This window comes from Lepidochelys kempii, chromosome 5 (assembly GCF_965140265.1).
Source record: "Lepidochelys kempii isolate rLepKem1 chromosome 5, rLepKem1.hap2, whole genome shotgun sequence".
Lineage (NCBI taxonomy): Eukaryota > Metazoa > Chordata > Testudines > Cheloniidae > Lepidochelys > Lepidochelys kempii.
Genome location: NC_133260.1, coordinates 66,242,800 through 66,260,872, shown reverse-complemented (window position 1 = coordinate 66,260,872; position 18,073 = coordinate 66,242,800). Strand labels below are relative to the sequence as shown.

The following is an 18,073-nucleotide window of genomic DNA, read 5'->3' as shown; positions in this document are numbered from 1 at the left end:
CGCCCTCAGCTGAAAGGACCTCTTTAAACCAGGGGCTCTAATGTCAGACTCCTGTGAAAGTAAGAGGGGTGGGGACAGGTGTCCCAGCCAGGAGATGTAGACTCTCCCTAAGGGGCCCCACTCTGGTTGAGCCTGTTTCTCCCCCCCATTCAAAAATAGAGATAAATAGGCTTCATTAGGAGCCTTTTGTTATCCTAAGTACTCAATAAGAGCTAAAATCACTTGTGGTGGGGCAGTGTTTCTGCCCAGTCTGCTGAGAGCTAAAAATCACTGAGACTGATCTACAGAAGTCACAGCAGAGAGGCAGATAGCAGCAGGAGGTGAGTGACAGGTGGCCATCAGGAGAGTGGAAAGCAGTCAGCTGAGAAACAGTGGCTGGCCAGGCAGTGAGAAACTGTCGGGGTGGCCAGCCAGAGCATATGCTCAAATGGCACAGCAAGCAAGGTACCTTCTTCCCTGGTGGGAGGTGAACTCAGAGTTGTGTCCTCACTGTCCAAGGGCAACTACCATGGGTGGTGTATGGTGAGGGGGCACAGTAATGGAACCGTTGGTTATAGAATTCAAGAACATGAGGCAGAAGGCACTGCCCCACACACACTCTAGGGTGGGTGTCCTGATCACAGTTTTATGACTGTGACATTTTCCCTAATTAATGTTGGGTGACTGCCCTCCTTTCATTAAAAGTTTCTTTTCCACACTCAGACTCTGTTTGTGAGTGGGGAAGTATTGCCTCTCAGAGGTGCCCAGAAGTGCTGTGTAATTTTCCCAGGTTACTGGGTGGGAACTCAAGCTGATTCTATGCTGTATTGTTGGAAAGGAACCCCTAGATATTGAACCTGGCCCTGGTTGCTGCAGAAGGGTTACAGAAATATCTAATAATCCGAGTACCAAGCCAGTGTAATATAGGTCTAAATTTGAAAGCAATCATGACACTCCATTTTGTGTTAGAAGAAGACAGGTTTGGTCTCACTGCTGGTGTACCACTCGTCAGCAATTAGACTGTTGCCAGGGTATGGAACTAGAGCTGGATAGAAATAGCAGTCAGCCAGGAATATCAATTCCCAATCCAGGCTTTCCCAAGGGTGGAGCTGCTTGGAGGCCCAAGTTTTGATTCAGTTCCACTTTAGATTTTAATTTTAATTTTTAAGGGAGGAGGAAGAGAAACAAAATAGCATGTTAGTTTTTTGTTGCAATTAAGTTTCAAAAAATGAAACTTTGGGGAAAGATGCGAGTTAAGTTTGATGGTGTTTTCAGGGCAGCATGGACTGGGATTGCTGTGCAATTACTACATTATCAGTAACTCACATGTTTTCATTTGTTTGCCTTCAAGAATGTATAGTTATTGCTAGGATCCATCCCTATTCAAGGTTTTCTTTCCTCTGCCAGGAAAAAGATTGCTAATGGAAGCATTCTCGTTTCAATATAGCTGAGTATGATATTGCAGGTCATGTTCTTGAAGCATGATTTATTAAGCAGGTTTGCTACACTCCAACTAGAACTCTTTTTCTGCCCTATTCAGCAGAAAATGTACACAAGGGGAAGCCACAGAAGGTCACCTCTATGTTTCCCACGCTGGGCTGAGCAATTAGCAGGAAATACAGTTGTGCCACAAAAACATTTTTGCCAAGTACATAATTGCCGGCAATAGAGGGCTGGTCAAGGACGGTTATTTGTTTGGTTCTGTCCCCCCCTCCTTCCCCATCAGCTCGTGCAGCCTGATTTAGCAGAGTTAATCTAGTGTTAACCTGCAGGAATAATGGAATACGCCTTAGCCAAATCCATGACACTACATTCTTGGATGGAAATCAGGTTGCCTAATACCCAGACTTCTCTTATATACCAACACTTATGCATATCTGTTATGCTGGCAAGATACCATGCTAATTTTAAGAAAGTGGAGGCAACCAAAGGTTTACAGGTGGATTATCTGCTGTATACAGGAATTAACATCTCTTATTCAGGAAGATCCTCTTGGGGCAAGTAATGCTAAAATGGGCTGGCTAGACACTTCAGAATAAGGGCTCACTGCTGATACTTAGGTGTTATAGTATCAATGAGGGTCTTCACCTTCTTTTTTCTTTTCTAGAGCATCTTGGTGCTCAGAATTTTGTACATGAAAAGAGAAAGGCATATCATGTGCAACGTGTTAAATAGTGACATTCTGAGGCCTTTAGTTAATTACTGTTTCCATTTAGGTCTCCCTCATAATTAATAAACCACTTAGAGGTTGAAGCAATATGATGAAACTTGTCACCCTACAAGTACATATTATTATTATTATTATTATTAGAGAGGCTTTTGAATTTGTAAAGAAGCATCTAGCAGTCACAATCACAGGCATTATAAGTAATAATAAGATGATAATTTTACTGAGACATAATACTGCCTAGTTATTTTATTGCTGGTCATATCTCATCAAACAATTCTTTAATTTTAACAGGTAGGCCATAAATGTTTTCACTTCAGGAAAGATATGGAAATAAGCCATCAGAGAGCAGGAATAATTTCCCAGGATAATCATTCAAAATTCCACAAGTAAAAATGCCTCCTGAGATATTAGCTAAACAGTCACCATTCAAGAACTCTCTAATCTCTGGAGGCCTCAGCTGGTAAGAGAAAGAAAGGTGAATGCTGCATTCTGATTCCTTGGCAGAGAAAAGAATCGTAGAAAACACAATATGTAACACAGACAAATAAATTGACTCCGTTTGGGATCGATATTTTGCCAACTACACTAGTCCAGATCCTCAGCTGGTGTAAAACAACATAGCTATACTATATTACACCACAGTTTTTAGGAGAGGAAGAGAAGAATGTGTCCTCAATAGAATCTGCAGGAGGAATTTTATATGACCAAAAAGTACTCACAAAAGTTGGAATTGGCCAAAGTCAGACCTTCACAACAGAATCTTTCACTGTCACTTGACCATGAGTGACAAATGCCTCAATTTTACATGTCATCTAAAGGACAGCACAGCACTCTTTCCTCTGAAAGGGAAACTGACAGACATGGAGCTGATATGCAATAATATTACGAATACTGCTATGCAATTTTATGAATACTGTATGTGACCTGGAAAGTGAGGCGAAGTTATTGCATATTGGGCAAAGTGGAATACTTATTAGATACCTGCAATCTCAAAAATCAATGGGATCTATGTATGAAGGTGGCACAATGGCTGCCCGAGTAACAACACCAAGCATACACTCAAAAGACAATGGGGCAAACTGTTACCCTAATAGCAACATGCTTGGAACAGGGAAGGAGGAACACAAGTTGCAGGAGGGAAGAGTTTGAAGGAATTAACAGGAAATCAATGTGTTTGCACACACAGCTTGAATGCTAGCTGTAGTTACAGCATCACTGTAAATAAGTTTAGAAACATGGAGTACCAGCACCTGTAGTCAGTCTAGTGAGAGACACATCAAGGAAGAGTGTGATTAACAGGAAAACAAACAGCCAAAGAGACGCAGCCAAGATGGCGGAAGGTGAACAGAAGAAGAAACGGACCTTTAGGAAATTCACCTATAGAGGTGTTGATCTGGATCAGCTCCTCGATATGTCCTACAAGCAGCTGATACAGCTGTACAGTGTTCGCCAGCGCAGGCATCTGAACCGCAGCCTGTGTCGTAAGCAGCATTTCTTCCTGAAGCACCTTTGCAAGGCCAAGAAGGAGGCTCCTCCCATGGAGAAGCCAGAGGTAGTCAAAACTCACCTGTGCGACATGATCATCCTCCCCGAGATGGTGGGCAGCATGGTTGGCGTATACAACGGCAAAACCTTCAACCAGGTGGAAATCAAGCCCGAGATGATTGGCCACTACCTGGGTGAGTTTTCCATCACTTACAAGCCAGTGAAACACAGCAGACCTGGTATCGGTGCCACCCACACATCAAGGTTCATTCCTCTGAAATAAATGATGCTTCGGGAAAATGTTTTCTATATGTAAATAAAGAAAATGCTCCTGCCCGAAAAAAAAAAAAAACATCCTAAGGCAGATAAAACAGGCAGCATGGAGAGACTCGGACCATTAGGAATGTTGGATTTTCAGACAAAGTTGCACAAGCGTAGAAACAAGAACTGAGCCTACACAGAGATGACCAAGAGGGATAAAGATAAGAAAATGAAAGTAAAGCTTTTATTTATTATCTCATTGTGGGAAATGGAAAAAAAGCTAGTTAGACACCATTGCAAGGAATATTGTCTGAAACACTGGAACAGGTGATAAAAGCATTCAGGATTTGACCAGGAGAGAAATCACCCTCCCTTTCCCCCATCAAAACCAAGATGACAGGTTTCAGAGTAGCAGCCGTGTTAGTCTGTATCCGTAAAAAGAAAAGGAGTACTTGTGGCACCTTAGAGACTAACCAATTTATTTGAGCATAAGCTTTCGTGAGCTACAGCTCACTTCATCGGATGCATTCAGTGGAAAATATAGTGGGGAGATTTTATATACATAGAGAACATGAAACAATGGGTCTTACCATACAGACTGTAACAAGAGTGATCAGGTAAGGTGAGCTATTACCAGTAGGACAGTGGTGGAGGAAGGAACCTTTTGTAGTGATAATCAAGGTGGGCCATTTCCAGCAGTTGACAAGAATCTGTGAGGAACAATAGGGGGGGAATAAACAAGGAGAAATAGTTATACTTTATGTAATGACCCATCCACTCCCAGTCTTTATTTAAGCCTAAGTTAATTGTATCCAGTTTGCAAATTAATTCCAATTCAGCAGTCTCTCCTTGGAGTCTGTTTTTGAAGTTTTTTTGTTGAAGAATTGCCACTTTTAGGTCTGTAATCGAGTGACCAAAGAGATTGAAGTGTTCTCCAACTGGTTTTTGAATGTTATAATTTTTGACATCTGATTTGTGTCCATTTATTCTTTTATGTAGAGACTGTCCAGTTTGACCAATGTACATGGCAGGGGGGCATTGCTGGTACATGATGGCATATATCACATTGGTAGATGCGCAGGTGAACGAGCCTCTGATAGTGTGGCTGATGTGATTAGCCCCTATGATGGTGTCCCCTGAATAGATATGTGGACACAGTTGCCAATGGGCTTTGTTGCAAGGATAGGTTCCTGGGTTAGCGGTTCTGTTGTGTGGTGTGTGGTTACTGGTGAGTATTTGTTTCAGGCTGGGGGGCTATCTGTAAGCAAGGGACTGGCCTGTCTCCCAAGATCTGTGAAAGCGATGGGTCGTCCTTCAGGATAGGTTGTAGATCTTTGATGATGCGTTGGAGAGGTTTTAGTTGGGGGCTGAAGGTGATAGCTAGTGGCGTTCTGTTATTTTCTTTGTTGGGCCTGTCCTGTAGAAGGTAACTTCTGGGTACTCTTCTGGCTCTGTCAATCTGTTTCTTCACTTCAGCATGTGGGTAGTGTAGTTGTAAGAACGCTTGAGAGATATCTTGTTGGTGTTTGTCTCTGTCTGAGGGGTAGGAGCAAATGCAGTTGTATTGTGGAGCTTGGCTGTAGACAATGGATCGTGTGGTGTGGTCTGGATGAAAGCTAGAGGCATGTAGGTAGGTATAGCGGTCAGTAGGTTTCTGGCATTGGGTGGTGTTTATGTGACCATCACTTATTAGCACTGTAGTGTCCAGGAAGTGGATCTCTTGTGTGGACTGGTCCAGGCTGAGATGGTGGTGGGATGGAAATTGTTGAAATCATGGTGGAATTCCTCAAGGGCTTCTTTTCCATGGGTCCAGATGATGAAGATGTCATCAATGTAGCGCAGACCTAAAAGTGGCAATTCTTCAACAAAGAAACTTCAAAAACAGACTCCAAGGAGAGACTGCTGAATTGGAATTAATTTGCAAACTAGATACGATTACTTAGACTTGAATGAAGACTGGCAGTGGATGTGTCATTAGAAAAAGTAAAACTATTTCCCCTTGTTTATTCCCCCCTCTCCCCCACTGTTCCTCAGATGTTCTTGTCAAATGCTGGAAATGGCTCACCTTGATTATCACTACAAATGGTCCCTGTCGTCGTCCCTCCCCCATGCTCTCCTGCTGGTAATAGCTCACCTTACCTGATCACTCTTGTTACAGTCTGTATGGTAAGACCCATTGTTTCATGTTCTCTGTGTATATAAAATCTCCCCACTTTATTTTCCACTGCATGCATCCGATGAAGTGAGGTGTAGCTCACGAAAGCTTATGCTCTAATAAATTTGTTAGTCTCTAAGGTGCCACAAGTCCTCCTTTTCTTTTTGCAAAACCAAGATGCAAACAAGGGAACAGCTACATTACATGGCTGAGTACTCTGAACTCCACATATAATTCTGGAGACATTAAAGATTCCCAAATTAAAGACAGGATCATCTGTGGAACATGTGATTCCAGCTTACGGGAGAGATTGTTGAAAGAAACAGATCTAATTCTAAAGAAATGTTTCCAAACAGCAAGGGCAGCTGAACTTCCCAGAGAAAAGATCTAAACAATGATAGCCTCTAGTTCAGAACACGTACACTGGCTCAAGCTAATGGAATGCAGGAAGTAGGACAGAGACAGACCGACCAAGCATGGAGGCATCATGGTCCCCAGTGTATAGATTTTGAAAAGTGATACAAAAAATAGAAATATGCTGAGCCTATGGGCAATAGTGTAAGGGTTGTGAGAAGCAGAAACACTATGTCCCAATGCCACAGTAACCCTAGGAAGAAAAGTAATCAGTACAAGCAGCGACTGATGATATAGAGCCTTCCAATGAGCATTCCTATATCTTGCAACGTGACTTGAGCAAATCAAAAGCTCTCAACATACATGCACTGCAAAAGAAAGCTACCAGCCATTCTATTGCCATATCTGCTATTGGATTAACAACTAATTTGATTCCGGATGGATTGCAGAGCCAGCTACAACATAATCCCAACAATACTGATAAGCAGCAATATTAGATTGGAGAAATGTAACTAAGTGCTGGTGAGATGCAACAAAACCATTCTGGGGGCAATGAGGAAACACAACACTACAATATCCTCTACTTGAGAGAGGAGGGAGAACTGTCATCGTGGGTCCCGTCCAGCATTCTAACAATATAAGGGCATATTTTAAGGAGATTAACACCCAGGGGGCAAAATACAGTTACAAATAGACCCTCATGTGCAGCCTGCTAGACTACTAAAACGCAGAATTCTGAAGGAGCCACTGAACAAGGAGTTGGCAAGCCGGTAAACAAGAGGCATCATTACACCCATTGAAACTAGCACAGAGCGAACCAGCAGCCTCATTGTGATAAGAAAACCTTTAGGTAAACTGTGGACCTGCATTGATCCAACACCACTGGAACAGAGCATTGAAAAGAAATCACTAAATATTACCAATGACGGAGTACATACTACCTGATTTATCCAGGCCAAAAGTAGTAACTGTTTGTGATGTCAAGAATGGATTCTGGCATGTTAAGCTAGATGAGCCAGCCACCTGATAACTTTTGCCACATCTTTTGGAAAGTATCATTGGGTGAGAATGCCTCTGGGCATCAACCCAGTCCAAGAGGTGTTCCAGTGTAAACTGAAATAGGCACTAGAGGGCAGTGGTGCTGGAACAATTTTTATAGTTCGGGTGCTGAGAGCCATTGAACCAAATTGTAAACCCTGTATATGATGGAAACCACTTCAAGCCAGGAAGTGCAGCAGCATCCCCAGCACCTCTAGTTGCAGCACCTATGCTAGAGGGAATCCCAGACAGCCAGATCATAGAACTGGAAGGGACCTCAAGTGCAGTCCCCTGCACTCATGGCAGGACTAAGCATTATCTAGACCATCCCTGAGAGGTGTTTGTCTAACTTGCTCGTAGAAATCTCCACTCATGGAGATTCCACAATCTCCCTAGGTAATTTATTTCACTACTTAACTACCCTGATGGTTAGGAAGTTTTTCCTAATGTCCAACCTAAACCATCCTTGCTGCAATTTAAGCTCATTGCTTCTTGTCCTATCCTCAGAGGTTTTCTCCCTACTCCTTGAAACAACGTTTTATGTACTTGAAAACTGTTATGTCCCCTCTCGGTCTTCTATTCTCCAGACTAAACAATCCCAGTTTTTTCAATCTTCCCTGATAGGTCATGTTTTCTAGATGTTTAATCATTTTTGTTGCACTTCTCTGGACTTTCTCCAATTTGTCCACATCTTTCCTGCAATGTGGCACCTAGAGCTGGACACAATACTCTAGCTGAGGCCGAATCAGCATGGAGCAGAGCTGAAGGATTACTTCTCCTGTCTTGCTTACAACACTCCTGTTGATACATCCCAGAATAATGTTTGCTTTTTTTGCAACAGTGTTACACTTTTGGCTCGTATTTAGCTTGTGATCCACTATGACCATTAGCAATTATCTTCAAAAAGTCATGAAAGATGGGAGAGATTCCAGAGGATTGGAAAAGGGCAAATATAGTGCCAATCTATAAAGATATCAAGGAGGAGGTAATCCAGGGCCATGATAACAGGAGGTAATCTGTGGAAACGCCTAAACAAATGCCAGGAGCAGAACATTAAGCTGAATATGGACAAACTGAAGATGAGAACTGAGTCCCCAATATGGGACATCAATTGACCTCTCCACCAGATTCTAAGAAACACAGCCATTAAAGAAACGCCCACACCAAAGGATATGAAGGGATTTCACCAATGTATAGGGATAGCCAACTGTCCTTCCAAATTCTGCGCACACCTGTCCAAAGCTTGTGAACCCTTAACACACCACAGTGCTGTGTGGGAATGGTCAGAGACCCAAGAACAGGCATTTGAAAGAGTAAAGAGAATTACAAGCAAGGCACCAGTCTTTGGGTCCTACAGCCCTCCAGAGTCACTACAGCTACAGCATAATGCCCCAGAAGGAATCCTAGGAGCAGTACCGATGCAGTGCCCAGCAGCTCATAGCATTTGCTAATAGGGTCCTGACAGACATGGAAAGGGGATGTGCTCAGATCGAAAAGGAGCTACCGGCTGTGCTCTTTGACATAGAATGATTCCATCAGTTCGCCCTCGAGCTCACGGTGGACGTGCAGTATGATCACAAGCCAACAGAAAGCATCAAGGAGAAGCTACTGCTGAGCGCATCCAAGTGACTACATCACATGTTATTGAGACTCCAGGACTAAGATTTGAGGATAACATATTGCCTAGGAATGTCACTACTGGTGACAAATACACTGAGCAGAGCATACCTTCCAGATTACTCTCAAGGGCTCTGTGGAACTGGAATGTCTATCAACATGCTGTATCTTTGTATCTCCAGTGGGGGGCTCCAGGCAATCCAACAAAGCACTGAACAGGATGTGATGCTACAGACTGCAAGTTAACAATTTCCATGTGAGAGATGAGCTGTGTGTGCAAGAGCAGATTTTGTTTAAAAGAACTGGGAAGTAATCCCAGCAGATTTAAATTCTGACATTATGAGATGGAGACACACTCCACATGTAGGGATAGAGGCATGTATGAAATGAGCCAGGGAAGATATCAGTTGGCCAGGCATGAATGCACAGTTATGAGCGGCTACACTGAACAGTGCAAAGTGTGCAAAGACAATAGTGATTGATAACAGAAAGACTCTACAGCCTGATGACATCCCAACCCAATCCTGGGAAAAGGTCAGAACAGACCTCTTAATTTTGATGGCAGGAACTACATGGTCACAGAAGATTACCACTCCACTTTCTGGGAGATGGACTGTCTGGAGTGCGCTCAGGCAAGAACTATGATCAGGAAACCCGAGGCACATTTTGCAAGTTATGGAATACCTGACACACTATGCTCAAACAATGACACTGCACCAGAATTTAAATGTTCCAATGCCAAAAATGAGAATTTGAGAACAAAACATTTTCCCTTGAGTACCCAGAAAGCAATGAGAAGGTACAGTTAGTAAAGACAGCCAAGAGACTGCTGGCAAAGGCAAAATAGACAGGAAGGGATCCCTACCTGACAATGCTGGACCATTGGAACACACCCTCTCAGTGACTAGATGACTAGCCCAGGACAGGGACTGATGGGCCAGAGAACCAAGATTCTGCTACCCACAAGGGGTAGTCTGCTGCAGCCCAGAGGAAAAATAATAGACAGGACACAGAACCAGTTAATAGAATGCCAAGCTAGGCAGGCAACTCACTACAACAAAAAACCCAAGGACCTGAGGCCACTACACACACGTGATCAGGTCTGGGTCCAACAATCAAATAGCCACAAAAAGCAATGGCAAAAGCAAAAGCGACAGTGGGACACAGGTCATATGAGGCTACATATAAGCTACAGACACATGACTGGTTTGGGGACCAAATTGAAGACAACTCCAGAGTAGTAGCAGACAGCTGGCACCCAAACAAATGGGACCAAGGCCAGGACTTGGAGGACTTAGAAAGACCTTGTCCATCAGCTGGCCTGATGTAGGAGAGTTCAAAGAAATATAGTATCTGAGCAACAAAGAGGACCAACAGGATACCAATCAACAGAATGAAGGCAACAACAGGATAGAAGCAAGTCCCCCACCAACAGCGACAGCAGAAACAAGAAATGGAAGACAGGTTTGAAGACCTGATAGACTATCAGGTCGAACAGGCTACAATGGACAGGTTTGCAAAGGCCATATCTCTATCATGGGTGCCGTCTCCGTGGGTGCTCTGGGGATGGAGCACCCACCCCTGGCCCCGCAGATCAGTGCCTCCTTCTCCTCCCTCCCAGTGCCTCCTACCCACTGCAATCAGCTGTTTAGCGTGCAGGAGGCACTGGGGGAAGGAGGAGGAGTGGGGGCAGGAAGAAGTGGGGGAGGGGTAGAAAGGGGGCAGGGTGGGGTGGGAGCTTGACGAAAGGGATGGAGTGGGGGTGGCGCTGAGGCAGCAGTGGCAGGAAGAGGCAGGGTGGGGATTATTAAAAGGAAAGATGTAGCAATCTGCAAGGAACTTGGAGAGGGAAAAGTTGGGACTGGGAGCTGCGGGGGGCTGTGCCTGCAGATAGTCAATATCAGCACAATGTCTTGTGGCCCACAATCAGATTACCCTGATGGGCCGCAGGTTGCCCGTGGGCTGCAGGTTGCCCACCACTGCTCTAAATGCTAGTGTAGAATCACAATTCGTGTTTTTGAACACCTTTGCTGTACTACATGGCTAGGAGGATGCACTGCTAATTATATAAAGGTATAGTGTCCCCATCAGGTTCTTCCTAATGTTAAAAATTTCTAATGTTTCTAAATTCTGCTTCCCTCTGATCTGTATTAGTTACACTGTATTGCTTGTATGATGGAATACTCATTGAGTGGTCAAACCTAAACACCCTCCTCATTTTACATTAGAGCACTCAATGTCAGAGCTTTTTTTCTTGTTGTAGTGTCATTTACAAGATGTCAAGGGCAAGCAGCTGCATGCTGTGGATATGTACAGATATTTCTTCTCAGCTTTTGTTCTTTGACCCGTACTGCAGTGAGACTGAAGCTGCGGAGGGGCAGAAAAGAAACCCTCCCTATGCATTTCCTCTACCAAGCTGAATATTTCTGAACTAACTGCACTTCTGGGTTCATTGCTTTTGCAAGGATGCCAGCTTGACACTCCAAGCAAGCAAACAAGCAAACCCACACTATGTTTCAATTAGGTAAGACTTTGTATTATAGTATACATTTTTTTGTATCCCCTCTACAACCGCTACAGGGATCTGCAACTGATTCCCTTGGGAACTCCTGGGTAAAAACTTTCCATTCTGTAGAAAGGTTGTTTCTGAGCAGCCATCTCCAGAGCAAATCATGTCTGAGCTAGTAGATGGTAAACAAAAACTAAGTCCCACAGGGTCTAGAGTGACCTGAATAAGGTTCACATTAAAAGGTAGGGACTACAGTACAGTTGTTTCAGACTGTGTATGAACATGTGTGTATAATATCACCAATACCCTTAGCTAAGGCTAACGCTCAACAATTAATTCTTAAGAGCCTGGCAGCAGTCTAAGATCTACATAATGAAATGTTGTTTGTCATTCTTAGTAGGCTATTTTTGTGTGCGCTAGTAAACAAATTTCCCACTGTGTCATGCTATGCTCTTATCAGTCATTGCAAGGCCCTTCTTTATACCCTTTGCTCTAGTGTAAACAAAATGTTAATATAATCTTTATATAACTGCGGGGCACCCACCTCTCACAGGAGCCCCCTGGTTGAGTGGGTGTGCCTACACTCTTAGTCCACTGTGACCTCTGTCGGTAGTTTCTCAGGCAAGTTTTCAGTTACTTAGCCCTCCAGCCAAGACTCTCACACAATCTGTATGTGAAACAAAACAGACCCCTTCTGAGGTATATAGTCCAATAGGGCTTATCCCAGTACCCCTCCATTAATATCTCTGTAGCTCCCTGAGTCTTTAAATAGTCCCAGCCATGGTACAGGGCCATCCCCCCAGGGTTTCCTCCCTGGAGACACAGTCGTTGCCTGCTCTGGCCCTTCCTGGTCCCAGCTGGGCCACTAAACCCTCCAATCCCCTTCGGGGGGGTATCCAAGTCCTAAAGACTGACCCTCCGCCAGGTCTTCATCCCCTTTCCTGGGCTTATGTGCATTCCCCTTCTTTGGGACTTATGCCACTTCCCTAGGGGCTAGTGGGGTGGACCCAGTCCCGCCCACTACTGGTTCCAGCCAAGGAACCCTATGAATATCAGCTGCCCACTATGTCCCTTTAACTAAACTCTGTTTCTGTTCCCTGGGCCACTTCACTGTAGCCCAGCACCTTCTCGAACACTTCACCCTTACTATATGGCTGAAGTCTTTTACTCAGTCCCAGCAGTTAGCCAAGAGCTCTCTCTTGCTCCCCAGTTTGCTGCCAGTGACTGATCTGTCCATGGTCCTGTTGCTCCTTCAGCCAGCCAGGAAGGCAGTCCTCACTCCTTCAGCTCCAGACAGCAATTTCCCATAACAAACACACTTAGTGATCTGCTTTTACCCTTTCTACAGGGAAACGGGACAAACGGCCATTGCCATCAGTTTTAAAATGCAACATAGATTGGACCAATTTTTAAGAAAACCAACTTTCCCTTTGAATTCCCCAGGTAAACACCTCTCTTCATTTTATAACCTGATATCACCCACTGAGCTGTGGAATACATTTTGGATGTTTTCATTTTAGTTTTACAACATATTGGCCCACATCCTACTGTCTCTTATGCAAATCTTCAATAGAAGTCAACCCCTTTCCCCCTCCCCTTGAATAATATAGACTGGGGTGGCCAAACTGTGGTTTGAGAGCCACATGTGGCTCTTTTACCATTAAAGTGCAGCTCACGAGCCCTTCCACAGCCCCCCACCCACCCATTCTCTACCTACCTCTCACCTACCAGACTGGGAGTGGGCTGCTCTGGACCTCTGCCTTGCAGTGGGGTAGTGGCTTCTGTCCAGTGGGGAGGGGGATCTCAGCTCTCAAACTTCTGAAGATTGTCGTATGTGGCTTGGAGGGCCAGTAAGTTTGGCCACCCCTGATATAGACCGAGAATTGTAGGCTTTAAACCTCAGCCCTGGCAGAAACAGATGCCGTTCTGTTTGCCTTTAATTAGAGTTGCACCCACTTAAGCCAGGCATGAATTTAGTCGTCTTAGGTGTATATCTCAGTTAAAGGGCCCAATCCTGAAAGCTACTGAGCATATGAATCAGTGGCTGTTACAGGTGCTCATCATCTCTAAGACTTGAGTCAGTAAAGGCAAAATTTTCCAAAACACCGAAGTGACTTAAGAGCCTAAGCCCCACTTCTTAAAATGCAACTGATTTTTACTTACAACAGGCTTAATTGACACCTACAAGAAATTAGCCAATAATGGTATGATAGAGGATTTATTAGGGATCACTTAGAGTAGACAATATATAAATCTTATAATTTTGAGTATTTTACACCTCTTCCCTAGTCATTATACACTGCTCATTTTATTGGCGTGTAAACTCTGTGGGCAGGGACTATATTTTGTACATAGCTGGAAAACAGTGCATAATGGTTGCTACCAGGATATAAATAATAACATGCAGTTTTTTCCCTCTTAGCCATGGCCCACACCTTTAACAAATAAAAATGAAAAATAAATTAAATTTTTGTCATTCGTTTGTGACCAGCGAAAATGATACAATTCTGAATAATAATCTTATCAAACTGTATCCACTTCAGTCCACCTCTTGCAACACAGATGTGAAAGACAGAGAAAGGTTCAAACAGTAACAACATGGCGTTTCATGTAGGTTTTCATTTCTTGTTGTTTTTTCACTCTTGACCTTTGACTTAGAGCCACAGAACCTCAGGCTGTGTCCCTGTCACATGTCACTAGCAGATTACTAATGTTGAAATGTCATGTCTAAATCCTGGGGTCAAAGCAAATTGCGTACTAAAGTTGCACTGCATCTTTTAACTAAGGGACACTGCTGCATTTCACGGGTGCGATCCTTTCATCTGAAGTCAATAATTTGAAAGAATAGTTAACTCCTTAATTATGTTTTTAAATGTCTGTCGAGACAAGAACTTTTACCAGATGCCTTGAACAACCAAGCATCCCCTTAACAAACCCTAATACCAGTAGGCACATTTCTCTTCACTTCTTCCTGAAGTGAGTAGCAATAGTATCATCTCTGGCTTGTGAGGTCTCTTATGGGTAAGATTGCCCTCATAGGCAACTACCATTCACTCTTAGAGGCTGGAGGGGAGAGCCATTTCTTACACTAAGAGGAGATTATGTGAACTTGTTAATAATATTGTTCTGCATCTGATAAATCCCAACATATGAAACCCTGGTTTGCAAAGATGCTTTTCTCAGTCATACTAAAGACACAGTAGTAGAAACACACTGTACCTGAGGCAGGTACTGTGCATTCCATAGGAAGCCACCTTCCTTTGTTTTTACTGATACTCTTGTTTTAACTGAGCACACACAGCTGTTCCTGCCAGATCTTTACCCTTTATATGACTTTAGCCTTTTCCTTCTATTGCTTTCTTTTCCTTCTTGACATGGAACAGAGCTCAAAAAGTCAATCACACAAGTCTTATGGAAAATTAAAAAGCATTAAGCACTGCATCATACCTTAACATGGTTTCTCACTGTACAAATAAAAGGTTTATCACCAATCCAAGATTTTTTTTTAAATTTTTTTTTGTAGGTACTAACTACTGGAGGTACTTGCATAAAGCAATTTAACATTTAACAAGGAGAAAAAGGGTTTCCTGATATGAATAATAAAATCTTTGCCTTGCAGGGAAGACGCTTTGAAGTGGAATATGGGGCACATACAACGAGTGTCAGAGAGCAAGTAGTTCATGAAAATGCTTATAGTGTTACTAACCTAAATGCACTGAAACTGTAAAACAGGAACAAACTACCTGATACAGCAAAAAGTAGCTAAACTCATGTACATATTAAAAAAAGTGTGATTATTTCAGCAAACTGAATAATTTTAAAAGGCATTATTTGCAAAATTATGCACAAGTGAGAGCCCACATATGCCTCTGACAGGAGAACTTGGCCAATCTCATAGATTCATAGACTCCTAGATATTAAGGTCAGAAGGGACCATTATGATCATCTACTCTAACCTCCTGCACAATGCAGAATCTCACCCACCTACTCCTGCGATAAACCTCTCACCTATATCTCAGCTACTGAAGTCCTCAAATCATGGTTTAAAGACTTCAAGGTGCAGAGAATCTTCCAGCAAGTGACCCGTGCCTCATGCTACAGAGGAAGGCAAAAAAAACCCAGGGCCTCTTCCAATCTGCCCTGGAGGAAAATTCCTTCCCGACCCCAAATATGGTGATCAGCTGAACCCTGAGCATGTGGGCAAGATTCACCAGCCAGATACCCAAGAAAGAATTCTCTTTAGTAACTCAGATCCCACCCCATCTAACATCCCATCACAGGCCATTGGGCCTATTTACCATGAATAGTTAAAGATCAATTAATTGCCAAAATCATGTTATCCCATCATACCATCTCCTCCATAAACTTATCGAGTTTAATCTTGAAGCCAGATAGGTCTTTTGCCCCCATTGCTTCCCTTGGAAGGCTATTCCAAAACTTCACTCCTCTGATGGTTAGAAACCTTCATCTAATTTCAAGTCTAAACTTCCCGATGGCCAGTTTATATCCATTTGTTCTTGTGTCCACATTGGTACTGAGCTTAAATAATTCCTCTCCCTCTCTGGTATTTATCCCTCTGATATATTTAGAGAGCAATCATATCTCCCCTCAACCTTCTTTTGGTTAGGCTACAACAAGCCAAGCTTCTTGAGTCTCCTTTCATAAGCCAGGTTTTCCATTCCTCGGATCATAGATTCATAGATTCATAGATATTTAGGTCAGAAGGGACCATTATGATCATCTAGTCTGACCTCCTGCACAATGCAGGCCACAGAATTTCACCCACCACTCCTAAAAAAAACCTCACACCTATATCTGTGCTATTGAAGTCCTCAAATTGTAGTTTGAAGACCTCAAGGAGCAGAGAATCCTCCAGCAAGTGACCCGTGACCCATGCTACAGAGGAAGGCGAAAAACCTCCAGGGCCTTCCAATCTGCCCTGGAGGAAAATTCCTTCCCGACCCCAAATATGGCGATCAGCTAAACCCTGAGCATATGGGCAAGATTAATCAGCCAGATACTACAGAAAATTCTTTCCCGGGTAACTTGGATCTTACCCCATCTAAAAACCCATCACAGGCCATTGGGCCTATTTACCATGAATATTTAATTACCAAAACCATGTTATCCCATCATACCATCTCCTCCATAAACTTATCGAGTTTAATCTTAAAGCAAGATAGATCTTTTGCCCCCACCACTTCCCTCGGAAGGCTATTCCAAAACTTCACTCCTCTGATGGTTAGAAACCTTCGTCTAATTTCTAATCTAAATTTCCTAGTGGCCAGTTTATATCCATTTGTTCTTGTGTCCACATTGGTACTGAGTTTAAATAATTCCTCTCCCTCTCTGGTATTTATCCCTCTGATATATTTATAGAGAGCAATCATATCTCCCCTCAACCTTCTTTTAGTTAGGCTAAACAAGCCAAGCTCCCTGAGTCTCCTTTCATAAGACAAGTTTTCCATTCCTCGGATCATCCTAGTTGCCCTCCTCTGTACCTGTTCAAGTTTGAATTCATCCTTCTTAAACATGGGAGACCAGAACTGCACACAGTATTCCAGATGAGGTCTCACCAGTGCTTTGTATAATGGTACTAACACCTCCTTATCTCTACTGGAAATACCTCGTCTGATGCATCCCAAGACCGCATTAGCTTTTTTCACGGCTATATCACATTGGTGGCTCATAGTCATCCTGTGGTCAACCAATACTCCAAGGTCCTTCTCCTCTTCCGTTACTTCTAATTGATGCGTCCCCAGCTTATAACAAAAATTCTTTTTATTAATCCCTAAATGCATGACCTCACACTTCTCAATTAAATTTCATCCTATTACTATTACTCCAGTTTACAAGGTCATCCAGATCTTCCTGTATGATATCCTTCTCTAAATTAGCAATACCTCCCAGCTTTGTATCATCTGCAAACTTTATTAGCACACTCCCAATTTTTTGTGCCAAGGTCAGTAATAAAAAGATTAAATAAGATTGGTCCCGAAACCGATCCCTGAGGAACCTCACTGGTAACCTCCCTCCAGTCTGACAGTTCACCTTTCAGTATGACCCGCTGTAGTCTCCCTTTTAACCAATTCCTTATCCACCTTTCAATTTTCATATTGATCCCAATTGATCCCTCATCTTTTCCAATTCAACTAGTAATTCCCTATGTGGCACCATATGAAACGCCTTACTGAAATCTAGGTAAATTAGATCCACTGCGTTTCCTTTGTCTAAAAAATCTGTTACTTTCTCAAAGAAGGAGATCAGGTTGGTTTGGCAAGATCTACCTTTTGTAAAACCATGTTGTATTTTGTCCCATTTACCATTGACCTCAATGTCCTTAACTACTTTCTTCTTCAAATTTTTTCCAAGACCTTTCATACTACAGATGTCAAACTAACAGGCCTGTAGTTACCCAGATCACTTTTTTTACCCCTTTCTTAAAAATAGGAACTATGTTAGCAATTCTCCAGTCATACGGTACAACCCCTGAGTTTACAGATTC

The 18,073-nt window shown here is 43.0% G+C and overlaps 1 long non-coding RNA gene and 1 pseudogene across 2 annotated transcripts in view; one reads left to right on the top strand and one right to left on the bottom strand.

The window, feature by feature from the left end:
* Positions 1 to 3,471: 3,471 nt before the first annotated feature.
* On the top strand, positions 3,472 to 3,986 carry LOC140912065 (small ribosomal subunit protein uS19 pseudogene; annotated as a pseudogene).
* Positions 3,987 to 4,418: 432 nt separating this feature from the next.
* Positions 4,419 to 18,073, bottom strand: part of LOC140911487 (uncharacterized) — a 39,197-nt gene continuing 25,542 nt past the window's right edge. For both annotated transcript variants that reach the window (XR_012158989.1, XR_012158988.1), the window contains exon 4: positions 4,419 to 4,605. This is a non-coding gene — a long non-coding RNA (uncharacterized lncRNA). The remainder of the gene's footprint in view (positions 4,606 to 18,073) is intronic.